The sequence below is a fragment of the Neovison vison genome, chromosome X (assembly GCF_020171115.1).
Source record: "Neovison vison isolate M4711 chromosome X, ASM_NN_V1, whole genome shotgun sequence".
NCBI lineage: Eukaryota > Metazoa > Chordata > Mammalia > Carnivora > Mustelidae > Neogale > Neogale vison.
Window position 1 is genome coordinate 45289036 of NC_058105.1, and position 7655 is coordinate 45296690.

Consider the following 7655-nt stretch of genomic DNA (forward strand, 5'->3'; position numbering starts at 1 on the left):
ACCAGGAGGTTCATTGTGTCTTGTCTCTGACCTTAAAGTTGATTGCTGGGTCTGAGTGCTCTCAGCCTGATCCATCTGGTATAAAATTTCTGTCTGCTTTTCATCTCGTGTTTTGTGAAGTCCAAAGATAGTTGCCAGAACTGCATTTCATTAAAGGTTGCAAAAGGGCACTATTCTAATTCTGTAAATACTTCTTCGTTTATTAGCTGGAATCCATATATACAAGAAACTTCCTTTCATCAGCTATTAGATTACACTGAGTGTGGTATGCACTGGAAGGGTAGGATGACTGCTTAATTTTCTGGCAACATTTCTACTTTTCAAAATAATGAGTGGTTTCTCTAGGACCCTCCAAAGATGAGCAGTGAGCTCATTTTGCTTTGTTATTTTGTTTTGCTTTGCTTTGCTTTTAGACTGTCACCTGGAATTCATAGATACATGTATGTGTGATGTGTTTTGATCCACTGTAGTTGTTATTTATTTGATGTTCAAATTGTTCTACATCTGACCAGTGGGAGCCTCTTTAGGTTGGCCTCTGAATGTTGTTTTTTTTCCCTTTAAAGATTTTGCTTATTTATTTATGACAGAGAAGGGAGAGAGAGAGAGAGAGAGAGAGAGAGAGAGAGAGAAAGAGGGAGGGAGAGGGAGTGAGACGGAGAGAAAAAGAGAGAGAGAGAGAGAGTAAGCCAACAAGGGGAGAAGCAGAATGCAAGGGAGAGAGAATCTGAAGCAGACACCACACTGGGCATGGATCCTGACATGGGGCTCAATCTCACGACTGTGAGATCATGACCTGAACTGAAAGCAAGAGTCAGAAGCTTGACCGACTGAGCCACCCAGGCGCCCCTGGCCTCTGAATGTTTCTGACATGCTTCCGGGAGTGAGAGTTTGGTCCAGACTATTCCTGTAACAAATTCTACGCCAGACCAGGAACCTGCGCTTTCCACAAGGAATTCTGGCTTCCTTTTAGTGGGAAGTGATTTTAGAGGGATCGATTTGGGTACTGGAATTGCTCAGTACTACCGGATTAATCACTGTCTCTTGCTTTCTCAGTTCATGGAGCCAGTAAATATGTACCCTATTTTTCAGAAAATATACATCATCAGCTTCCATCCTTGCTGTTCCTCCAACCCCGGTGTAACTGAATTTTGGATGTGTTTTAAAATTAATATATTTAAATATAAATAGCCATGCATGGCTAGTAGACACCCTATTGGAATGCAGCAGCTCTACACACATTTCTGCCCCTTTCTCTTTTCACTTAACAATGTATCCTAGAGAACCCTCCACAGCAGTGAAGAGAGGGAGTCCCTATTGCTTTTATTGCTTTTGCTACTGACCTAGTACTCTCTAGCATGGAAGTACAGTAGATTGTTCAACTGCCTACCTATTGGTGGACACTAGTCTTGTTTCTGGTCTTCTGCTACTAGGAATTGTTCCACGTGGGATGGCCTTATGCTTATGCCTTTTTGTCAAGTTTCCTTTGGTTCTTTTGGATAGATTCTCGATGAGAGACTGCTGGTTCCAAGAGTAAATACTTAAGTAAGTTTACTAGATGACATCCAATCCCATGCTCAGGTGTTGTTCTATCAAACTAGCCTTTGTGTGATGGTGGGGAATACAGGGAGACCGGTACATTCCAGGAGTATAGAATCATTGCTGCACTTTATCTGCTGTGACTTGACTTCACTTTTTTTTTTTTTTTAATTTTCAGAAGTAAATGCTGTGTGGAGTTCCATGATAGTAGATAAGGCATTCTCTGCAACCAGGGATGGTAATTTGGGCAGTAGCTATGTGTATGGGAAAGTCAAACCCATATCCAGAGTATTCTAATAAAAGCACATTCCATTGAGAACAAAATGCTGCCTCTTCCATGACAGAAGTGATCCAGTGGAGTCATCCTGCCATCAGGTAGCTAGCTGTTGTCCCTGAGAGAATGATGCCATATCCAGACACTCATTGTTGGTTTTAGATGCTGGCAGACTGGGAACTCAACAGGGACTCTAGCCAGGTTGGCCTTGGTGAGTGGCAGTCACTGGCTGTAGGCAATGGCTTGGCTGGAAGTTCAAGGACATGCAAGGAACGAAATTAGAAATTTGGTAGCAAGGATGTCTGTGGAAGAGATAGGAGGGATAGACTCTAAATGGGTGAAAAACATGCAGATATTCTTGCATTCATTCCATGAATGCAAAGGGGTCACAAGGGGTGATGTCATCGGAGGAGGAAATTTTACTTAACCAAGGGAAAGGATGGCTCCTTATCTGGATATCAGTCAGCTTCTTTTCCAGTCCCTGCTGTCATTGTCTGATGGGCTCATGGAAAACATGGGTGTCAGGGAGGCAGGGAAGGAGGTTATGCTTGACTCAGGTAAATGGAGGAGGTCAAACAGCCAGCTAGCTGGGGGCAGGTTGATTAGAGAGGGTCACTTCCATCATGGAAGGGGCAGTATTATGTTCCAGTATGTTGTTACTGGAATACTCTGGATATGGATTCCCCTTCCCTGAATGCAATGCTTCTGGCAAAACTACCATCCTTGGACTTGCAGAGTACCTTCTCTGCCTGCCATAGTATTCCATGTAGCATTGCTTCTGACCGAGAAACTCACTTCACAGCACATGAAGTGGGGCAATGGGCCTGTGATCATGAAATTCACTGGTTTTACCATTTCTCCACCATCATGCAGTAGCTGGTTTGATAGAATGGTGGAATGCCTTTTTGACAACTTGTTTCAGTGCCAGCAAGGTGGCAATACATTTCAGGCATGAGGCAAGGTGTTTTGGGAATCTGTTTGTGTTCTACATCAGCATCCCATAAACATCCTCCCATGGCTAGGATTCATGGGTCTAGGGATCATGGGATGGAAATGGGTGTGACACCCTAAGTTCTGCTGGTCTAGAGGTCTTTGTTCCAAATGGAGGAATGCTTCCACCAAGACACACAATGATTCCACTGAACTGAAATTTAAGACCACCATCCGGTCACTATGGGCTCCTCATGCCTCTTAATCAACAGGCAAAGAAGGGATTTACTATACAGCATAGGGTGATTGATTCCAATTTAAAGGGGGGAATTTTATCCCTTTTAATTTTACCACCTGCACAATGGTGGTAAAGAAGCGGTGTTTGGAATAAGGCGCTCACTGAGGGTGTCTCTCAGTAGTGTCACGCCCTGTTGGTTCAAGTCAATGGAAAGCAAAAGCAGCACAATTCAGGAATGACTAGTAACGACTCAGATCCTTTAGGAGTGAAGGACTGGGTACCCTACCTGGTAAAGAACCAGGAGAGTTGAAGGCAAAGGGAATACAAAATGGTTAGTGGAAGATTGTACTTAAAAATACTGACTACAATTTGCAACGACGTGGATGGAACTAGAGGGTATTATGCTGAGCGAAATAAGTCAATCAGAAAAAGACAATTATATGATCTCCCTGGTACAAGGAATTTGGGAGGCAAAGTGGGGGGTTGGGGTAGGGAAGGAAAAAATGAAACAAGATGGGATCTGGAGGGAGACAAACCGTAAGAGACTTTTACTCTCACAAAACAAACTGAGGGTTGCCAAGGGAAGCGGGGTATGGAGAGGGTGGCTGGGTTATGGACATTGGGGACAGTATGTGCTATGGTGAGTGCTGTAAAGTATGTAAGCCTGACGATTCACAGACCTTACCGCTGGGGCAAATAATACATTATATGCTAATAAAAAAATAATGGCTACAACCACATGACCAGATACAACTCTAATGGTTGTGAAGATTTCTTCCTAATTTTGTTGAATATGTGTGTAAATGTGTGTTTATTATGCATGATAATATATGCATCATATTTGTTTTCTTTCCTCTCTTATCCTCTTATCATGTAACAGTAAGCGTATTAGCTTTGTGTCATAGTATTTAAGTATTAAGATCACCTGAGAGTTACATAGTAACCAGTTACTTAAATAACATGATGACAAGGAGAAGAGTAAACATCTCCCAAGGACTTTGCATCATCTTCAGGGGAATGGGTCAGTACATTTTCACTTGTATACAGGACTGCTATATATGTTAGGCAGAAATATGACCTTGTAATTCTGCTTCTTGGGAACCAAGTATGGTTCAAGGAGATGTATATGGGTACCAAGTTAACAAGGGGGGTATCCTATGATGGTTAATTTTATGTGTCAACTTGGCTAAGATTTGGTACCCAGGTGTTCTGGGTGAATACTAGTCTGGATGTTGCTGTGAAGTTGTTTTGAAGATATGATTAATATTTAAACCAGTAGACTTTGAGTAGGGCAGATTACCTCCATGATGTGGCTGGGCTTCACTGAATAAGTCGAAGGCCTTAAGAGGAAAGACTGATGTGCCCTGAGGAGGAAAGATTGCTGCCTCCAGACTGCCTTTGGACTTGAGATGGCAACATCAACACCCACTAGAATTTCCTACCCACTGGCTTGCCCTGAACTTTCCGAATTACCAGTCCCTAAAATCCCACAATCATGTGGACCAATTCCATTGTGTGTGTTTGTGTGTGTGTGTGTGTGTGTACACACCTGTATGCATAGATATTTATATACATATACATGTATATTCATATATGCTATCCATTCTGGTTCTTGGAGAATGGTGACAAAGAGTCTCACCCTCCCTTTCATACGTTGCTTTTGTGCATTTATCATTTATGCAGTGTTACAATCTGACCACCACCTCAGAATAGATCTGCGTTTGTTGACCAGACAACACTTTATGGTTGGGCAACTCTGTGTTGGCTTATACACATGAGCTTGGCATACTTCATTTAAATTTAAATTTTACTATCATCCATGTTATCTGACTTATTTTATTGTGGTCTTTATATTTTCTGTGCAGAGCATGATTCCCGGGTTGCTTTGCATCTTCTGATTTGGAACAGAGACATTTAATGCCCAGAGAGTGGATCCATCAAAATGTAATTGGAGGTGTTAGGGCAGAATGAAGCATGTAGAAAGCATCATATTACAATAGAGATATTTTGTAAGGGAAGAGCGGAGAGCATTGAAACTAAAGTAACTGAGGTCCCAACAGGGTGATTTCTGATCTTATGCATTCATAAAATGGGGAAGGTGTGTGTGTGTTCTTATTCCAGGATAGCCACCTTTAATTCGTTGATTCGTATATGTATGGTAATGACTCTGAACAGCACTGAGTGCCTGCATGCCCAACTCCTTCCATTGACACGGTCAATAAACTCCCTTTACTATCCACCACATATACTAGAATGGTCTTCAGTATTTCTTCTACATATGCTGAGACACATAGCAGGTAGTGTTATGCTTTCTGCTTCAACCATCAAGAAGCACTTAGAAGTTTCAAGAGGATGAGCGCCTGGGTGACTCAGTCAGTGAAGCGTCTCCTTTTGGCTCAGGTCACGATCCCAGGGTCCTGGGATGGAGTCCCACATCAGGCTCCCTGCTCAGCAGGGAGTCTGTTTCTTCCTCTGACCATTCCCACTCTCGTGCTCTCTCTCTCTCTCTCTCTCACTCTCTAAAATAAATAATGTCTTAAAGCAAGTTTCAAGAGGAGAAGGAAAATCTACTCTATTTAATCATGTTTGTGTTTTTTCTGCTGTTCTTTCTTCCCTCCAGATATTCCTAGATTCCTTCTTTTACCAATACCCATGTGTTTTAAGAAAATTTTTAGCTATTCCTTTAGGGCACATCTATTGGTGAAAATTTCTTATTGTTTTACCTCAGCTGAAAATGTCTTTTTATCCCTGTTAATTCCTGAAGTATAATCTATCTGCATACAGAATTTGAGATTGACAGTTCTTGGAACATTTGAACAGTGTGCCACTTCTTTCTGGTCAACATGGCTTCTGATGAGAAATTTGCTACTCTTTGGATCGTTTTTCTCCTATAGATAATGTATTTTTTTTTTTGCTTCCCGTTTTGAAGGGCTTTTTCTTTTATTTTTTAAAATTTTATTTTAATTTTTCCCCGTGTTCCAAGATTCATTGTTTATGCACCACACCCAGTGCTCCATGCAATATGTGCCCTCCTTAATACCCACCACCTGGTACCCCAACCTCCCACCGCCCTCCCAAAACCCTCATTTTTTTTCTCAAAGTCCACAGTTTCTCATGGTTCGTCTCCTCCTCTGACCAATTTCTTCCAATTCACTTTTCCTTTCCTTCTCCTAATGTCCTCCACGTTATTCCTTATGCTCCACAAGTAAGTGAAACCATATGATAATTGACTCTCTCGCTTGACTGATTTCACTCAGCATAATCTCCTCCAGTCCCACCCATGTTGATGCAAAAGTTGGGTATTCATCCTTACTGATGGAGGCATAATACTCCACTGTATATATGGACCGTATCTTCTTTCTCCATTCGTCTGTTGAAAGGCATCATGGCTCTTTCCACAGTTGGTGATTGTGGCCATAGCTGCTATAAACATTGGGGTACATATGGCCCTTATCACTGCATCTGTATCTTTGGGGTAAATACGCAGTAGTGCAATTGCAGGGTCCTAGGGTAGCTCTATTTTTAATTTCTTAAGGAATCTCCACACTGTTTTCCAAAGTGGCTGTGCCAACTCAAAATCCTAGAGCAGAACATAGGCAGTAACCCCTTCGACATCAGCCACAGCAACTTCTTTCAAGACATGTCTCCGAAGGCAAAGGAAACAAAAGCAAAAATCAACTTTGGGGCTTCATCAAGATAAAAAGGCTTCTGAAGGGCTTTTATTGTGTCTTTGTCTTTAGATTTCTGAATTCTGATCATGTGTCTTTTCATGGATTTCTTTGGGCTTATACTCTTTGGGGTTTGCTTAGCCTCTCTAAGTCTTTGGGCAGATTTGCAGGCTGCCAGCCATTATTTGTTCCAACACTTTTTCTCCCTTGCCCTTTTTCTCCTCTCCTTTCGGGACAACAATGACATGAATGCTAATTATGCTGCTAGAGTCCCACAGGTCCTCGAGGGTCATTTTATTTACTTACCTGTTTGTTTAGTTTATTTCCTCTGTTGTGTCAGTTTGGGTAATTTCTATTGTTCTATCAATAGGCTCACTGAATCTTTTCTTTCTTCTCCATTCTCCTGTTGAGTTTGTCCATTATGTTTTTTATTTCAGTTATTCTAAGGTTTGTGTGATGGTTAATTTAATTGATCAACTTGTCTGAGCCTTACTACCCAGATATTTGGTCAGAAATTACCCTAGGGACGCCTGGGTGGCGCAGTTGGTTGGACGACTGCCTTCGGCTCAGGGCGTGATCCTGGAGTCCCGGGATCGAGTCCCACATCAGGCTCCCAGCTCCATGGGGAGTCTGCTTCGCTCTCTGACCTTCTCCTCGCTCATTCTCTCTCACTGTCTCTCTCTCAAATAAATAAAATAAAATCTTTAAAAAAAAAAAAGAAATTACCCTAGATGTTTCAGTGAAGTTGTTTGTTTCTGGGGGCGGGGGCGTGAAATTATTATTTAAATTCATGGGCTTCAAGTAAAGCAGATTACCTTGCATAATGTGAGTGAGCATCAGCTAATCAGTTAAAGGCCTTAATAGAACAAAGACTGACCTCCGCTGAGCAAGAAGGAATTCTGCCAGCAAACTGTTCTGGGGCTTGAACTGCAATTCTTCCCTGGGTCCCAAGCCTGGCAGCCCATTGTAGATTTTGGACTTACCAATTATCACTTGAGCAATTCCTTAA